Genomic DNA, 18,975 nt, shown 5'->3' with positions numbered 1-18,975 from the left:
GATGACCACACAACCATCCCAGAAGGGGAAGTCCCCCGCCCACACAAAAAGAATGCCCTGTACTCTCAAATCGCTTATCTTCTGTCTTACAAGTGCAAATTAAGTAAGAAATGCCCTTGTAACAAACTGGCGTCACAAAAGACAGACCAGTGTGATCTGGCACCATAGATAAGAAAGAGAATACGTAACCTAAAAGGGGTATAAAAGGTGGGCCCAGCAGAACTCTAACTTTGAGTGCATCCCACCAACTACCTGCTGGTCGGGTCAGGTGATTGCCTCCCGAGGTCCACAACTGGGGACGCCCAACCTCGTATTCGTCTTTCCGCGGAATTGAGTGACCGATCCGGCTTGGCTACGCTGGTATCGAGAGACGCAGAGAGGGTAAGATATACCCATGCTAGGTCTCCGGTTTTTTTGTGCACAGCTAAAGAATTAGAGCTCTATAACTAGACGTCGTTGTATCAAGATATCATTGTGTTAGATGGTAACAGATATCTTTGTATTGGATTGTAATGTAACTTGTTAACACCTGTACTTTGCTAGCATATAAGAAGTAGACAATAGCCTTTTGTAACCGCATGCTTATAACTGTAGCTTAATAAACTTGTAACTAGTTAAGCTCCAAGCCTGACTGCTGTTAACCCTTTTGTCAGTGCAACACAGCTGGCACAACAAAAAGAACTTTAACCGTTTGGTTACTACAGCCTGGCCATAGGTGAGAGTGCCAGGAGCTCCCTGCTCTAACAGTAAAAAACTGGGTTGTTTAGGACCCAGGGGAGTACCTCACCACACATTACCCAGCCACCGGCTAACAGCCACTCAACTGCATACCTGTGGGCAGCCCCATAAACATGGGTTGGAGAGAATAAACCTGCACATTCAATAAGGGAAGTGGGCACACTCACCCCAGACTGGTGTGGCCTTCCCCAACAGCATCAAACTATCTTATAACTATTTCATCTAAGACTGTTTTTTCGTAGTTTGCTTAATCCTTAATTCTGACTTCAAGTTAAGCAAACTGGGAGAGAACTTGGTCTGTATGTTCTTGAGCCACATGATTCACAGAGCAGCCCATTTTTCCCTTCAGCTTCTGCAATTTATCATACACCCAATTGCAAGACAAACCCATATGCATGAAAGGGAGGTGTTTGCCCAACCTAAACCAGTACAATAAAAGGATTAATTTGAAGCAGACATGAAAGCTATTGTAACTGTGGAAATAGAAAGATTTAGCAAAGAAAACCAACACAAGGAACCCATACCAATATAAAAAAAAATTAAAGAAAAACCATAGGGGGACTTCAATGGAAATGTCAATATATATTGTGTGTGTAACAGAATAGAAGAGATTTTGTCTGTTTAGAAATAATTTCAGATGCTTTAGTGAGATTCAGTATGTTTTAAACAGGAGGATGTATTTTGTAATGTAAACTGATGGATGCTGTAATCCTATTATAAAGCTCTGCTACATTACCTCTGTGAAGACAGAGGAGCTTAGAAAAGGAACTAACAGATGAGGCAGGATAAACATTTTCTAGGATGCGGTATCACAACGATACTGACAGGTGAAGGCAATGAGATGCTTTCTGTGAGGGACACTTGCTTTCTTTTGTATCTTTTTTGTAATGTAACTAAGGCACAAAGAAAGGATACATTGGATATCACTGATATTGATATTTTTAAAATTCAAATTACAGATAAAAACAGCTTGCCGCTATCTGAGCAGTGCAGACTGAAAATTGAACCACTTTAAAATTACTTCACATTTGAATATTTTTATCATTTAAAAAATTGTAGGGTATCATATAAACATTGTTTATCTAATTTTCAGAAAGAGAAGCAATGTATTTAATCTTACATTTGTGTAGTTTATGAAAAGATTCCCTTTAACTACAAACAATTCAGGATTGAATTGTAATTACAGATCTTAGAAAATATATGCTTACCCAGAAATCTCTGAGCTTGGCCAGAAATAAAATAGACTGAAATAAATACATTATTATTGGTTCACTAGAATATATATTAGTTGTGTTTTTTGTTTGCTTAACATCCTGAGGCAATACTAAAGAGGTGGCACTTCTGAAATTGGTTTCAGGTGCAAATACATTAAATTAGCATGTTCTGTGATTACAGAAAACATTTACTGGACATGTGCCAAAGCAGGAAGCTGACAACAAAACTGAAAAGTTTTAAATTAAAGCAACATACGTTAAATTGCATTATATTGTTTTCTACATGTGTTTACTCTCAGCTTGCAATATCTGGCAACAATCTGCTATTTGTACAAATATACACTATTAGTTTACAAGTATCAAATACAGAAAAATCTTGCTTAATTGGTTTACATATTGAACAAAATAAAGTATGACCAGAACAGATTTTATCTTTAGATGCCAAAATAATAAAACTGTGGATACAAAGCTCTGGAGTGATTTTTAGTAACCCCTCTTTATTGCTTTCGGCTAACAACTTTTTCTAACTATCTTCATAAACGTAATATTTATTCCATCTGACCTTGTGGCCACTGGTTTATAGTACTGTAAAGAAAAATGGTCCACATGCATTACTGCAGGTAAACTCTTAGGCTGTGTCTATACGAGCAAGTTCTTTTGAAAGATTTTTCGAAAGAAGGTGGCTCTTTCGAAAGAGTCCATGGAGCATCTACATACAAAAAGCATTCTTTTGAAAGTAAATTGAAAGAATGTGACGCTCCTTTTGAAATCACTCTTCCTTTCCCATTTGAGGAATAGCACCCCCTTTCAAAAGCTGCTTTTAAAAGAAAATGTGTGTAGACACTCCGCAGGACCCTTCTTTCAAAAGAACAGTCTTCATTTTCGATGCCGGGCCTGTTCTTTAGAAAGAGCGGGGGCTGGGTGGACGCTCTCTTTCAAAGGAGCAGATCACTCTTCTGATCCTCTTTTTTGTGTGTGGGCACACTCTTTTGAAATATCTCTGTAGTGTAGATATAGACTTAATCAGTACAAATATCTTAAGGTCCTATAAAATACATTATTTCACCTGAAGTCAAAAGGACCACAAGTGCATTACAAGAAAAAAAACTTTTTTTCTTTAAGAAAATGAATGCAGTACTAGCCTCCACAAGTAGTAGTAGTAATAATAACAGCTAACGTAACATATTTCAGACTTTGCATTAAATAGCCACAGGCAAAATTCAGAATACATCTTTCTCACTGATATTATCAACACAACAGGGCTATTCCTGACTTCTTCTATGTTGGTTCTGAAAGTTTACTTTTAGAGGCCATCAGTCAAGTAGAAAAGCTGCAGAAGACCAAAATAATTCACACTGCACAAGCATACAATTATTCTGTTATTTGATACTTGTCTGTGGGCAACAATCACATGAGATTTAACATTTAACACCCAAGACCAGACATTCTGAAAATGAAGGGTGGTGGGTGGTGCCTGATAATAAGACAACCTGTGCCAATAATTTTCTTCTTCACATTTGAAAACAATTTCAAACAGACAGACTCATCTGAATGCATGAATACTACAGCTAGAGGAAAAAAAGTAAAGGTTAAAAACTGCATAAATATTCACAAATAAATATTGACTGTTGCCTTTGTTATGTAAAATCACTTGCACCATTAAGCCATAGAAACTAAAAACGTTACCTTTGTGCTATCAGAAGGGGATCGGAGCAGCTCAATATCACTAAAACAAATAATCTTCTCAAGAGGTACTTTGACTATGTTTGTGCCCCTATTTATTTGTTGGTTACAAACAGGCATGGACACTTTTTTTTTCAGATAATTGTTTGGTGAATGACAGTTCTTTATAAAACTACCTGCCTTTGTGCATGCAAACAGAATTATTCTCTTTTAATTTTTAGTGATTTCTTGTTTTTCTGTTTAAAAGGATTTACCCTTCCAGGCAGGGTGCACAAACAATACCATGTGACTAAGGTGAACAACTATAAACAGTCAACGCTTTCACATCCTGCAGCCCTGGGATCAGGAGGTTGCCAGATACTCAAATATTCTGGATAATAGAAAGGTATACCTAGCAATGCATAACATGAAAGAAAAACAAGATTAGATATTAAGAAGCAAAAAAAAAAATGTATTTGGAGTACTTTATCCACCAACAACAGGAGTACTGTACACTGTAAATTTATAGGCAAACAAAGCTCATGGAGCATCTACACACAACTGTCAACAAAAAAGCCAAGCAGAGGATCCAGGGAGCCCTATTGTCAACAGAGCAGATAGAAAGATCAATCCACTTTTATGTGTAGACGTGATCTATTGACAGAAGTTTTGTTGGAACATCTTCTGTCAACAGATGCTTTTAGTATAGATGTAGTCATGCTGTATTTATTTGTATTTACTATCACTCTACTGTACTTATTGAAAAGGTAACTAAAAATTACTTATGGTGAAAATGCCAGTTATTGGAGAGTTCTGAAGGATAGAATGCCAGATATGAAAGAGTTTACTGTACCACAAGCAGCAAACAGCTGAAGTGAACCCATTACAATCAACCCATAGGCCTAAGTTATTGTTTATCTGACCTACGTAGCAGACTGGGATAAATATATTCAGAGAAAAGGAGAATTGGCTCAGAAAAATAATATTTTTACTTGTACTGGATGAATAATTCAATCAGCTCTATACATTAGGTAGATATGCATTAAGGACTGCTAGAATTAATCTATGAATGAATGGAGAAGTGCTATTATCACAATTGTAATAAAGTGTTTAATGGACTTGAAAGACAACACAGAATACAATCTCTTTTGATAGGACAAGGTTTTTAAAGGAGAGTTTGTTGAACTTCACTTTGGCACTGATGCAGTGTTTATAAGACTGGGATTCCAACATCTGTCCTGTACAGATGGCTCCTTTTCCTACAAAGCTTTGAGTTGAGAAAAGATTAAATCTATGGTACAGTTCCCTTTCTTAGTTTGCTTCGCTTACAGAGGAAAATAGGTAAAAGCTAGAATAATGCACAGACCTTACTTCAGCTACACGTAGTACTGCTTCTTACTCGTAAGAAAAATATTTTATTTGGTTTTAGGATCATTCACTGTTGGTAATGAACCATAGCATCTCTTCTGTAAAATTAAAAATTCAGCTTCTTTGTGATGTAGCATTCAGTATTAAGTATTAAAAAAACCACATACAGATTAGAGAGAGGCAAAATAGGTCTCTGATCACAGCCAAGGAAAAGCAAGCATTATAAAATCAGCTGTGCCACGCACTGTGTGACTGATGTATCTTTATACCAGAGCAACAATCTCTATTTTTCACTGAATGCTGCAAGGTGCGAAGCACTAGGAAAAATTTTGATTTTCTTTGGTACAAGAGATAATTTTCATAGTATTACATTTTGCAAACATTACAAAGAATTAGATACATGGGGGCTCTTTTTGTCCATAACTAGACAGCTGTCAGAATAACATCACTGTAACATGTACTATGAAATTGGAGGTATGCCATTATTCCCAGGTAGATAATATCTGCTCTTTGTTGTTCATTGAAAGATGCCAAAAAAAAAAGTGTTTGAAATGGAAGCTTGTGAACTACATTATTGAACCTACTTGTAAATACCAAGACCTTTCTTCCTTGCATACAGTTCTTATGCCTCAAACTTATTGAAAAACAACATCATTAATATAGTTAATTGGCCAACTCTGTGTGGCACCTCTGGCTCTGGAGGCCTTTAGATGCAGCTTGTCAGAGCCAAACACATGGAGTACCTTCCACCCAGTCTCTGCATGTGCTCCACCGCTTGATGGGACAAGCGTGTGGTGGCGGCAGCGGCTCCAGGCCCTGGCCACAGCTCTGGTGAGTCACCAGCACTCAGTTTGCATGGGGGTGAGTGTTCCTTGCTATGAGGGAGGGGGAGGACATTCAGTTAGAGGGTAGCTGGGGGTGCCAGTCTCTGGAGGAGCAGTGGGGCTGTCATTTATAGCAGGGAGGGGCCTGGGGCAAATAAGAAAGGATGAAAACCACAAGTATGGCGATCCTTCAATTTCTATTGGACACTGCTGATCTAAAAGGAAAGGTTTTTTTTATAAACCATATTGTTATATGTATTATAAAAGGAGATAAGATACAACATAAATTTTACCTGGAAAGTCAAAGCAACAGCTCACACCAGTCAGAAAAAAATGTATTAAATAATGCAATCTAATATACATTAAAGCTTTTGTTTGCTCTGATTTCCAACCATTTACAGTGTTATATAATGGACATGCATTTCCAAACTTTTGTAAGACTTCAAAAGATAAACTATTAGATGGTAGGAGAAGCAATAGTAGAAACAATACTGGCTATAGTGTGAAACATTATGGAAAAAGCCAGTAGTTATTTTGGAAAATGCATTTCAACTCATTCCCCACGTGCCACATTGAGTTAATCCACCAGATCCCAGAGTGTGCCTAGTTTAACCTTCTCAGTGGACAAAATGCTATGCAATGGGTGGCCCATAATTTTGAATCTGTTGTCTGAACTTCAGTTCAGTGAACAGAGCAATCACTATGTAAATGTTGCCCGAGATTTCATTTTTAAAAAGTTAGCTTCTTGACTGACTTTTTTTAATCTCTTAATGATTTCTTTAGTGCACTTCTGTATATTTGCATTATGGTGTCAGGCATTCACACACCACTAGAATACCTAAGCCAGCAGTAGTTTTCTTTGTGCCTTAAGATTAGACCTCAGGGTCGGGTGAAGGAACTACAAATCCATAGTAGCTATCATTCCCACTTCTTAGGCCCACTGTTATTGCTAATGAGTCTTCTTGCATAGATCAAATTGCTGAGAAAATTTCTCTTAAATCTATGCTGGCAGCAATAACCCATTGAAAAGCAAAGATGAATGGATAAAGCCCTTGGATTTCTAAGTTGAAGACTTCTTTGGAATCCATACAAGAGAATTTAAAAGCTTTAAGTACTTCCCCAGAGAGATTTAAAAATTAAATTGATCCTGTAAAGGCATTGTCAATTGCATTTATAAGATAGAACATCTTTTTATCAAGGAGAACTGAAATGATAGAAACTCACTTTGAAAGCAGAAAAAAAATCTGAATCCTTGAAATCAATGAAGCTGAAACTATTAATGTGTTTTGTGCAAGAATCAAACTTTTATTAGACACTAAGACACAAATATTCCCTGCTTCTTTAATGTACATAATGTGAAGTGCACCAAAGAAGCAGAAAGGGAGAACACCAAGACTGTGTCTACACTTGCATTCCCTCTTTCGAAAGAGGTGTGCAAATGAGGGAAACTGAAAATGCAAATGAGGTGAAGATTTACATATCTGGCAGATCATTTGCATATATATTTGAAAACTTCTTTCAGAGGAAGAAAAGCAGTGTAGCCACAGCTCTTTCCAAAGCATACCCCATCTTCAAAAGAACCATTCTTCCCCCAAAAAAAAAAAATGCAAAGAAGGGTTCTTTCAAAGATGGGGTTTACCTTCGAAAGAGCCATGTCTACACTGCTTTTCTTTCAAAAGAAGCTCTTTCGAAACAATATGCAAATGAGGTGTCAGAATGCTCTTTTGTGATGTTGAGCACCCTTAACTTCCACGGATTTCAAAGGGGGTTGGGGTGCTCAGCCTCTTGTCAGATTATGCCCTTAACATACAGGTGTGCAATTAAATACTGTCTCACAACTCCCCTTGGTTCCATGTGCATCAGATATCAATTACCTATACATGTAGAGTTCTGATAGAATACTGGTAGATTGTTAGTGACAATAACCTTTCTGTTTTAAAAAAGAAATTACTCTGTATATACTTTAAAAAATTGTTATAATTCATCCAAATCAATGCAAATGTTCAAAGGACAACTAAAAATCACATGACTGTCTCTTTAACAAATTTCTTGTCTCTAACCCTTATAACCAGTTATTTTAGGAGTGACTGGATTCACCTTTTATTTTAACTTAAACTAATTGAACATGGGTATTAACATTGCTTTGATTCCAGTGACCCTAGTAAAATAATCCTCTGTTTCACAAAGTGTGTGAATGCATATGAGAGGCCACTGAGGACGACAGATGGAACACCCTATAGCTTGGAGTACCTGCATTACTTGTCTCTGGGGTCTTGGTATAAAGATCATGCAACCTCACATCTAAAGGGAACTGAGGTAGTGTAGCACTCAGGGCTTGTCCACACTACCTCCCTACTTCGAAGGGAGGATGGTAAGTAGGGTGTTTAGAGTTTATTAATGAAGTGCTGCAGTGCATATGCAGTGCGTATCGCTGCAGCTCCCCTACCGATACTTTGAAGTGCCCCAGCTACTTCAAAGTACTGGCGGGTGAGCTGCAGCTACACACGAGCCGGCATTTCGAAGTTGCGGCCAGGGGAGTGGAATTTGTTTAATGAAGTGCTGCATATGCACCGCAGTATTTCATTAATAAATTCCCAACACCATACTTAACCATCCTCCCTTCGAAGTAGGGAGGTAGTGTAGACACAGCCTCAGTGACAATTTGCAGTATGACTGTAATATCTTCCTTCATGTTGCCCGATGTCAAACGATTTTGAAATATTTTAGCTATTTTTTCCTGTATTTAATAGTATTCCCTGCAATACAGTCACTGCCAGTTGTGGGTTTGTTTGTTTGTTTGAGGGGGAGGGGGTTGGTGCATTTAACACAGAATTGTCAGTATGCACAAGACCCCAGAGAGGAGCAATGCACGCACTCCAAACGTCAGGTAGTTCCATCTCTACTCCTCAATAGCTGCCAATAAACATTCATACCCTTTGTCAAACAGAGGCTTATTTTGCTAGGGCTACTGGAATCAAAGTGATGCAAATACCTAGGTTCAGGTTTTTTTAAGTTAAAATAAAAGATCAACCACAAAACTCCTAAGAACAATCTAGTTAAGGGTATGAGTGTGAACACGTCTCACTGTAATGTCTGTAGACTGTATTTCTGCCTCTAAACTACAGCCTTCTGTCTTCCTGCAGTGGCTACTGCTACCCTACATCTGTTTTCCATTTCCAGGTTCCATGCAGTCTGCCATCCAGAATTCCCTCTGGCCTACTGCGCCTGCTCTCACACAGCTTCCTCCTTAGTTTGATCTCTTCACCTATGTCCGCACTAAAGCAATCTGTCAACAGAAGCTTCTGTCTGAAGATAGCTTCTGACAGAACTTCTGACGACACATCACAGCCAAATTGCCAAGTGGATTGAAAGAACAATCCACTCTCTTGAGAGTGACGAGACTGCCCAGCTGCTCTCTCAACAAAATAGCTAACTGAAAGCACAGAAGACAGGACTGCACGGTGTCCCAGAAGCCCTGTTTGTTGACAGAGGGCCCTCCAGAACATCCGGACTGGCTTTCTGCCAATAGAATCTGTTGACAGAGGCATTATGCCTTGTGGGGGAGCGGGATAAGGCTATCGATAAAATTGCTGTGTTCTGTCAACTTACTGTGGACAGAACGCTTCGGGAATCTGTACATTCCCCAGGTTTTGTTGACAAAATCCTCTAGTGTAGACATACCCTTCCTGATCTCAAGATAATTCTTCTTTTTCTTGTACTCTAGTGATTTATAGAGCCCTTTCCTGCCTCACTGCTGAACTGGGTAACATAGTCCATTTCACTGTCTCGAACTTTCCCTCCAGGCCAACCAGTTTGGAAACAAGTAACCCAAAATCTTCAAACAGCAATTTCATTACAATGTTACTGTTTTATTTGTTTGAATAAAGTGAAAACAAGTACATTACTATATACTGAATGTTAAAATCAATTTTATTTGGTGTTTCGTATCATTTTAAAACTGGACAATTGCTTTTCATTTTATTATAATTTATAAAATATTTTATTACTAAACCAAAAGTATATCTTTGTTTAAATAAACATTCTAAAACAAAAATGTTTGCAAATTGAGGTATTTCATGTCAAGTTACAACCCAAAGAGAAATTTTATGACAGAGTTCAGTTTCAGTAATCTGAGAAGGTCAGTTTGCAGTGCAAGTTTTGACACGGTCTTATTAACCAATACAGCAGTGATTAACCATTGCTGTAACAGTAAATTTAAAAACATGACACTGAGAAGAAGACATACAGATACACTGGAAGCAATCTGGTATGTCATGTAACGATTATCATATGGCACTTCTTTATTTTATCAAACATCTGACAAATAAAAACTTTATCAACTTAACTGGTAAGCATTATTTTTCTTAACAAATTAGGCTCATCTTGAGTCACTACCCAGCATATATTAAGAGACTGTTACATATTTAACGCTGAAAGAGTTAGAGTTTATAAATAAGACCTGACTTTTACACAGCCTCTCATCTTTGTGTGAAAGGGAACTTTAAAAAAAATAATCATCCTGAGTGTGTCAGGTCATCAGACAAGACTGCACCTTGATTCACCCTCAGATTAAAGTGTATATATTAAACAAACGATATACTGAAAGCTAAGCAATTGGAAATAATTGAAGGGCTTCAAATTTCTATTTTAATTTGACAGATATTGGGTTTCTGAACTTCTCAGGTCAACACTGATTGAAAATTAATGGTGTGCCCCAATGCTTTCAGAAGAGAGTCAATTCTCCTTACCAAAATTCTCCTAAAATATAAAGCAGGGCAATATTCAGTTGCTGGAGGAGATTGAGACAGAATACTTTGAAAATTCCAAAGACAAACAAAATCAAATTTAATTATATTTAACTAATCACTTTTTTTACAAATATTAAAAAATAGTATAGTTTTGCCCCAGAACCACTCTTGATTAATTTTCAGAACTTCAGTGAGTTCACGCATGCCAGTTTCCACCTATAATTCCAAAGCCACAGCTACCTAGTTACATAATTTTATTCTAACTGCTACAAAAGCTTCAGACTATGTCAAATGTATACAGAATTGAAAATTGTATTAGTAACTGCTTGAATTGTGGTGTATAGATGGTTACGATCAATCTCTTTTCACAGCTGTGGAAGCTGTTGGAAAAAAAAAAGAGATGGCAGAAGTGAATCTCCTCCCCATGCACATGCTCAAATTCCAATACCAAGTCAATTTCCTGAATGACAGTAAGTTGTATCCAAATCAGTGCAGCAAACTGACCTCATTTAAAAAAACTTTTCTCCTGTTCAGACTAGTTTACAAACCAGTCTCTCCTGATAATGGATGACAAATCATCTACTTTATGTCATGCTGTTATTCCCAAATCCCTCCTGGGACTCTACTGCTGCTCACTCTTTTCCAGTTTCGCAAGGCAGACACAAACTAACAAAGAGGAGATACAAGTTCAGGGCCACTGATAGGGGATGCAAAGGAGGCTGTTGTTCAGGGCGCTGGCAATTTAAAAGGACTGGAGGCTCCAGGCTGCCAGTGCCGCACTCCCATTAAATCGCTGGTGGAATGCTGCACAGCACAGTCCAGGTAGTACTGAGGGCTAGCTGGGGGGAGATAGTGCCTAGCTCTTTCCCTTCTGCCTAAGGCCCCACCCATTCCAGAGGACCTGGAGCCAAGTAACTTCCCCCCAAAACATACACACATACAAGGCCCGTGAAGTCTGTCATCAACCCTGTACAGGCCACATTTCCCATATAAAGTTCAGTAACTGAAGTTGATCTATTCAAATATAAATAACCCAATGGCAGTATCTTCCTATAAATACACTATAAGAATTAAATGCATTGGCAAGCAAAAGAAAAAAATAAAGCCAAAATACAGAAGCTAGATCACCTGAACTATGCATGAATAAAATCATCCATAAACATTTGTGGAAACCTGTTAAGATACTTTTGCCCAGACTTTGTTCTGCATCTAACTCTTAGAGTAAAGGAGTCCCCCAAGTGGCATAAGACTGGCTGGTGAGTCTTACACCAGCACCCCATGCAGTTCCCAATGTGGTTGTACTAGGGATATGCCATAGGACAGGAGAGAGCATGGCCAGAGCACAGTGTACTCCAACTATTCTAGACTGATAGAGCAGCCAACATGTCTCCATTGCATAACACTGGTCTAAAATACATCAGATGCCAGGCTCAGAAAACACAAAGCTGGCCTAAAGCCATCTTTGACCAATGTTAAACATCATGAGGAGTGCCTCTTAAGAAAAAAACCACAAACTTTTGGTATATTAAAATGGTTACTAACTTTGCACAGTTTATTAAATATGTTATCCTTTATATGTATGACCTATAGCTCCACTGTTGTATACTACAATTATAAATTATTTTGAAATATTGCAGCAGTCACCTACCTCTGATAAAACCGTCAATTCAAGTGTCAGGTAACTAAGTTAAAAAACAACTTTATCAAAATTAATGACTTGTAAAGTTTGTATTTGCTGTAGTTATCTGATTAGCTGGCATCTGTGCACATACTTTTTATTGTGAGCTGTAGATTATCCCTTGATTAGGCTTTTAAAAATAACACTTCAGAAAGATTCAAATCACACAATATTAAAAGTCAGAAGTGACTATTTACTGGAAAGAAAAAAAAGGTTTTTTTCTTTTTTTGCCAAAAATGACACTTTGGAATACTTGTTACCTACCACTAACAGTTCTTATTTTTTGGTAGTTTCTCCACACACAACAAAACGATTGTTGGCACGTGCCTTTATTCCATTAAAGTACAGCAAATATTTTTTTGTTTTTATAGGATTTCAAAATTACCTTAAATTAGACCCAGCACTTTAATAATTTACAATCAGTAATTTTTCCCTGTCACTAGATTTCCTTTAAACATTTAGGCTATTTCTGAAAGTATTGTAAAGTTTCAGTATTAATATTAATATAGAGTGACCATATCTCCCTGTCCCAAATACAGGACAGGGAGATATGGCGGGGGGGGTGCTCCTCCTGGCTCCACCAAGTCCTGGGGAGCCAGGAAGGAGGCGGCAGCCACCAGCCCTACCCAGGAAAGTGGCAGCTTCCAGCCCTACCCCAGGAGCCTCGGGAAGCAGCAGCTGCCAGCCCTAACCCAGGAGGCCCTGGGGAAGCGGCAACGAGGTGGCAGCTGAGGGGCTTCCACTACTTCTGAGACTCAGGGAAGTGGCATGGACGCGGCAGCCGCCCACACTCCTACACACTTCCCCAAGGCACAGGGGAGCAGAAAGGAGACCCTAACCTGCTGGCTCCTTCTGTTGCAGAGAGCACATACTGACATACAGTACATGCTCTCCAGCCAGCAGCTGTGCCTGTGCAGCTGCTGATGGACAAGGTGAGTGGGGGAGGGCCCAAATGCAGGACAATTAGTTCCTTTTAAAAAAATAAGTAGGGACGCTGTTTTGGCATCCCACATATGGGACGGCATTAACAGCTCTTTCACACTTGCTACTATGAAAATATATGTTACTTCTACTCCAGTCTTTCCACGAAGACATGAGAGGAACCGTCCAATACGATGGCACATTATCAGATGCTTTCAGAATCACAAGCGGCGTCAAACAAGGATGCGTCCTTGCTCCGACGTTGTTCGGGATCTTCTTTGCACTCCTCCTTAAACATGCCTTTGGATCTTCAACAGAGGGCATATTTTTGCACACAAGATCTGACGGGAAACTGTTTAATCTTGCAAGGCTGAAAGCTAAATCTAAGGTGTGGGAAGTTCTCATCAGAGAGATGCTGTTCGCAGATGACGCTCCTGTCGTGTCACACACAGAAGACCAGCTTCAGAAGCTGCTGGATCGGTTCTCCAAAGCATGCAAGGACTTTGGGCTCTCCATCGCCTAAGAAGACAAACGTACTTGCTCAGGACGTTGCTGTTTCTCCATCAATCAGCATTGACAACTATACGTTAGAGGTCATCCACGAGTTCGTTTACCTCAGGTTCACCATCACTGACACCCAGTCCTTGGAGACTGAGCTAAATAGGAGGATCAGTAAAGCAGCCACAACTCTGTTCAGACTCAGCGAGAGAGTGTGGAATAACAACAAGTTGTACACTCACACCAAAATGCAAGTCTACAGAGCCTGCACCCTCAGCACCCTCCTTTACGGCAGCGAGACTTGGACCCTGTACGCCCGCCAGGAAAAGAGGCTGAATGTCTTCCACTTGCGCTGCCTCAGGTGCATCCTTGGAATATCGTGGAAGGACAGAGTGTCCAACACTACCATCCTTGAGCAAGCTGGAATCCCAACTATGCACACCCTCCTCAGGCAGTGGCGGCTCCGCTGGCTTGGCCACGTCCACAGGATGAATGATGGAAGGATCCCAAAAGACATCCTCTATGGAGAGCTAGCCTCTGGCAAAAGACCTCCCGGACGCCCCCAGCTGTGCTACGAAGATGTTTGCAAGAGAGACCTCAGGGAAGCAGACATCAAGCCAGACAGCTGGGAGGAGCTGGCAGACGATCGCAGCAGATGGAGGCAGGAACTATACAAGGGCCTTCAGAAGGGTGAGTTGAGGATCACACAGCTAGCAAAGGAGAAGCGAGCCCACAGAAAGCACAGCAAGGACCTACCAGAGACCCATTACATATGCAACAGATGCAGCAAGGACTGTCACTCTCGTGTGGGTCTTCACAGTCACAGCCAATGCTGCAAATGAGGATGCCAAACGGAACTACGAAGGGCGCGATCCATAGTCTACGTAGACTGAAGGATGCTACTACTATTACTTCTACACACTAAACTTTTGCCAGGGCCATTTTAAAATGGCCAGCAGTGACCTCCTTATGTCCAAACATTTCAGAGGTATTGTTAATATGTGCAAGTCTGAGTCCTGTCTGAGAACCGATGTGTGCAAAATACATGTGGAACAGAGAGCAAAGAATCTCCTAACTTTCTTCCTGTCTCATCTACTCACAAACAGGAGAAATCAACGTGGCTAGTGGCCAAATGCCACAGTCTGACTTAATGACTAGTAAATACTGTCAGGCTACATCTATACAAGAAGATAAATTCAAACTTAAGGCAATTTGCTAGATATTAAATCATCACTGTCTTCACTCTAAATACCATTAGTTAAAATTTGTGAGTACTAATATCTATACCATAATATCATCGGTACCAGCTGGGTGTAGCATCAAGTTCAAATTTAAAATTTTGAATAATGGCCAGTGTTGAAGTGGCATATATCAAGATCAAATTTATTAACCTCCAGAAGTATCCTGTATATATCCCACAAAGCTACGTCGTTACCCACTAGGTATAGCCGCTGCTTGCCACTGCTCTCCAGGTTCATACAGAGGTCACAGGAAGTCTGCGAATTTGAATTCATCAGCCCTCAGTCCGTGAAATATAAAGGATGCCCATAATGAAAAATTTCTTTTACCTAAGGCATTGCACCACACTGGTAGCCATCACACTACATCAGTAGCCATCTCCTGCAATCATGAGCACTCAGGGTAGTGATCTGAGTAACAGTTCACAGGCTCACAAAAGAGCTCCAGCATAGACCCAGCAGGAGAGTCCAGATCTTCTTGCAGTTTGGGGAGAGGAATCAGCAGCAAGCAGACTTCAGGTGTCCAAGAAAAACACATACATATATGATAGGATCTCACAGTTGATGACTGCCAGAGGTTGCTCCCAGGACTCCACACAATGCTGGGTGAAGGTGAAAGAACTCCAGCAGGCCTATTACAGAATCTGTGAAGGCAACCAGCACTCCAGGTCATGTTCACAGACCTGCTGCTATTATGACCTGCATGTGCTTCTTAGGGGGGACCTCACCACATTGCCCAGTATTAATTACGACAGGTGTGGAGGCCCTGATCTGGAGTCCAGGGTGACATGGAAGGAGCTGGAGGGGCAAGAAGAAGAGGCCAACAGAGAGGAGGATGGGGGAAACCATCAGTGGCCTGAGGAAGTTTTTCCCCATGGCCTGGAACTCTTTGCCCTAGAGCTGGAACCAGTTCCCTCTACACAGGTCCCTGAATCTCTGGGACCAAGCTGTTCTGGTGAGTATTTTTTTCTGAATGCTACAAACAGGTTGTGGGTAGGTGCAGGTTTTCTATGCATCTGTGCCCCTCAGAACAGCATATTAGTATTTCTGGAGATGGATCACTTATCCTTTTTGGAGATCTCCTTGAATGCCTCATCCAGGCACTCTAGTATTTTTTACACCAGGTTTTTGCGCAGCTTCCAGGGTAGCACACCTTGCCATGCCAGGCAACCAGATAATGATCTGGTGTCATGGCACCACACAGCATTTTTCAAATTTCCCAGGCTTGTAGTCACACAGGATGAGCAGCTCTTCTTTGTTGATATCTGTTTAGTTTTAGGAGGATGAGGTCTTCTTTGGCAACCTGAAGAAGCATGAGAATTTGGATTGGATTGTTTTGCAATGGTCCTTGCCCTTCTACATTACCCTGGAGCACATTTCTGCACTACATGACTGGGATGCACTCTGTCTTTCCACTGCCGCGCAGCTGGCAGGCTCTCCAGGCCATCTGCCCTTCCATTTCTCTCTGTCTCACACACTTTTTTCAGTTTACAGGGATCCCGCCGCACACAGCCGTCCATGCAGCTGGAATCAAACCCTTGCCCACCTTTCCCCCTTACCACACAGCTGCAGGGCTCAGTGGACCCTACTACCACAAACCGATATGTGCAGCACAGGTGGTTTTGCCCTCCTGTACATGGCCTTTTTTTCACTGAAGAAGTTGCTCCAGTTACCACTGAGAAACCTTTTTATCCCGACCCAGAAGAAGGCTGGAAACTCCTCTGCCCAGCCCCCACGGCATTTTTTTAAAAAATTTTTTTTTCTTAGAACACTAGGACTGGAAGGGACCTCGAGAGGCCATCGAGTCCAGCCCCCTGCCCCAATGCAAGGACCAAGTACCATCTAAAGCATCCCTGATAGACATCTATCTAACCTGTTCTTAAATATCTCCAGCGATGGAGCTTCCACAACCTCCCTTGGCAATTTATTCCACTGTTTGACCACCCTGACAGTTAGGAACTTCTTCCTAATGTCCAACCTAAACCTCCCTTGCTGCAGTTTAAGCCCGTTGCCTCTTGTTCTATCCTCAGAGGCCAAGAAAAACAAGTTTTCTCCTTCCTCCTTATGACTCCCTTTTAGATACCTGAAAACTGCTATCATGTCTCCCCTCAATCTTCTCTTTTCCAAACTAAACAAGCCCAATTCTTTCAACCTTTTTTCATAGGTCACATTCTCTAGACCTTTAATCATTCTTGTCGCTCTTTTCTGGACCCTCTCTAGTTTCTCCACATCTTTTTTGAACTGCGGTGCCCAGAACTGGACACAATACTCCAGCTGAGGCCTAACCAGCGCAGAGTAGGGCGGAAGAATGACTTCTCGTGTTTTGTTCACAACACACCTGTTAATGCATCCTAGAATCATGTTTGCTTTTTTTGCAACAGCATCACACTGTTGACTCCTATTTAGCTTGTGGTCCACTATAATCCCTGTATCCCTTTCTGCTGTAGTTGTTCCTAGACAGTCTCTCCCCATTCTGTATGTGTGAAACTGATTGTTCCTTCCCAAGTGGAGCACTTTGCATTTGTCCTTATTAAACTTCATCCTGTTTACCTCAGACCATTTCTCCAATTTATCCAGATCATTTTGAATTATGACCCTATCCTCCAAAGAAGTTGTAACCCCTCCCAACTTGGTATCATCTGCAAACTTAATAAGCATACTTTCTATGCCAATATCTAAATCATTGATGAAGACATTGAACAGAACCAGTCCTAACACAGACCCCTGCGGAACCCCACTTTTTATACTTTTCCAGCAGGATTGAGAACCATTAACTACTCTTCTCTGGGTATGGTTATCCAGCCAGTTATGCACCCACCTTATAGTAGCCTCATCTAAATTGTATTTGCCTAGTTTTTTGATAAGAATATCATGAGACACCATATCAAATGTTTTACTAAAGTCTAGGTATACCACATCTACCACTTCTCCCCTATCCACAAGGCTCATTATCCTATCAAAGAAAGCTATCAGATTAGTTTGACAAAATTTATTCTTTACAAACCCATGCTGGCTGTTTCCTATTACCTTACCACCTTCCAAGTGCTTGCAGATGATTTCTTTAATTACCTGCTCCATTATCTTTCCTGGCACTGAAGTTAAGCTGACTGGCCTGTAGTTTCCTGGGTTATTCTTATTCCCCTTTTTATAGATGGGCACTATATTTGCCCTTTTCCAGTCTTCTGGAATCTCTCCTGTCTCCCATGATTTTCCAAAGATGATAGATAAAGGCTCAGATACCTTCTCTATCAGCTCGAGTATTCTAGGGTGCATTTCATCAGGCCCTGGTGACTTGCAGACATCTAATTTTCCTAAGTGATTTTTAACTTGTTCTATTTTTATTTCAACTTCTAACCCTACCCGTTTCCCATTAGCATTCACTATGTTGGGCATTCCTTCATCAGACTTCTCAGTGAAGACTGAAACAAAGAAGCCATTAAGCATCTCTGCCATTTCCAAGTTCCCTGTTACTGTTTCTCCCTCCTCACTGAGCAACGGCCCTACCCTGCCCCTGGTCTTCCTCTTGTTTCTAATATCTTTATAAAAAGCCTTCTTGTTTCCCTTTATGGCTGTAGCTAGTTTGAGCTCATTTTGTGCCTTAGCCTTTCTAATCTTTCTCCTGCATTCTTGTGTTGTTTGCCTATATTGATCCTTTGTAATTTTTCCTTGTTTCCATTTTTTATACAATTCCTTTTTTATTTTGAGATTGTGCAAGATCTCCTGGTTAAGCCAAGGCAGTCTTTTTCCATATTTTCTATCTTTCTGACACAGTGGGATAGCTTGCTTTTGGGCCCTGAATAATGTCCCTCTGAAAAACTGTCAACTCTCCTCAGCTGTTTTTCCCCTCAGTTTTGCTTCCCATGGGACCTTACCTACCAGCTCTCTGAGTTTACCAAAATCTGCCCTCCTGAAATCCATTATCTCTATTTTGCTGTTTTCTGTTCTACCTTCCTCAGGATTGTGAACTCTATGATTTCATGATCACTTTCACCCAAGCTGCCTTCCACCTTCAAGTTCTCTACCAATTCCTCCCTATTTGTTAAAATCAAATCTAAAACAGCTTCCCCCCTCCAACACAATCCAAGA

At 40.4% G+C, this 18,975-nt stretch overlaps 1 protein-coding gene across 3 annotated transcripts in view; it reads right to left on the bottom strand.

The window, feature by feature from the left end:
• The window catches only part of SDK1 (sidekick cell adhesion molecule 1), a 727,049-nt gene that overhangs the window by 523,973 nt on the left and 184,101 nt on the right, over positions 1-18,975 (bottom strand). The window lies entirely within an intron of this gene.

Source organism: Carettochelys insculpta, chromosome 16, assembly GCF_033958435.1.
Source record: "Carettochelys insculpta isolate YL-2023 chromosome 16, ASM3395843v1, whole genome shotgun sequence".
NCBI classification, from domain to species: Eukaryota; Metazoa; Chordata; order Testudines; family Carettochelyidae; genus Carettochelys; species Carettochelys insculpta.
This window is presented reverse-complemented; position numbering and strand designations above follow the sequence as displayed.